Source organism: Myotis davidii, unplaced genomic scaffold (genome assembly GCF_000327345.1).
Source record: "Myotis davidii unplaced genomic scaffold, ASM32734v1 scaffold453, whole genome shotgun sequence".
Classification (NCBI taxonomy): domain Eukaryota; kingdom Metazoa; phylum Chordata; class Mammalia; order Chiroptera; family Vespertilionidae; genus Myotis; species Myotis davidii.
Window position 1 is genome coordinate 2,798,912 of NW_006285234.1, and position 1,196 is coordinate 2,800,107.

Genomic DNA, 1,196 nt, shown 5'->3' on the forward strand with positions numbered 1-1,196 from the left:
CCCTGAATCAGACCGCCTCTCACCATCTCCAATGCCACAATGTGCACCCAAGCCAACCTCAACTATCACTGGAACTACGGACGGAGCCTCCTGATTGCTCTATTGTCTCTTCTTGCCCTGTCCTTATAGCTCAGCTTCCTCTAACTAACTAACCACAGTGACCCATCTAAAGGGTAATTAGAGGTCAACCTTCTGCCTACAGTCCTCCAGTAAATAGCCCCGGTGACTGTCAACTGGAGACTGGATAAACGAATTGGTAAATTCCTACCATGTAATACCATTCAGCAATAAAAGGAATGAACTGATTCCTCCAACATGGATGCCAGGAAAGAGTTTATACTGCATGATTTCTTTCATATACAGTTCCAGAACAGGAAAGACTAACCTGGTGAGGGAAATCATCACAGGGAAGAGGTGGTAATATACTGAGGAAGAGAAACGAGGGAACTTTGTGAGGTGATGGAAATGTTTCATATCCTGATAGTTTGGTGTGTCTAGGTGCATGAATTTGTCAGAACTTAATGGCTATCCTTAAGATTTATATATTTATATATTTATATATTTCATTGTATGTAAATTTTACCTCAAAATAAAAAATGCAAACAAATATTGAATTCTACTTCATAAGTTATAGAAATGTCGAACCACTATACTATACACCTAATATAATGTTGAATGCTAATTGCAATTGAAAATATTGAATTCTAGTTAATGACACATATTTTAGAAATTTAGGAGTTACTGATATCTAAAACTTACTCTGCAATGCATCAAAAATACATCAGAGTGAATGATAGATAGATGGATAAAATAACTATACTAAAATGTTAATGGTAGAATATTGGTAAGGAGAATATAGGTATTGGTTGTGAAAACCTTTCAGTTTTGCTGTTTAAAAATTTTCATACTAAAGTTATGGGGGAAATGAAAACCTCTAAGGCAGTGGTTCTCAACCTTCCTAATGCCGCGACCCTTTAATACTGTTCCTCATGTTGTGGTGACCCCCAACCATAAAATTATTTTCATTGCTACTTCATAACTGTAATTTTGCTACTGTTATGAATTATAATGTAAATATCGGATATGAAGGATGTATTTTCAGGGGTCACAACCCACAGGCCTAACCACTCCCCTGCCAGCCTGATCGATGCCTAATGGCTCCCCTACCGGCCCAGTTGCCCCCAACTGCCCTCCTC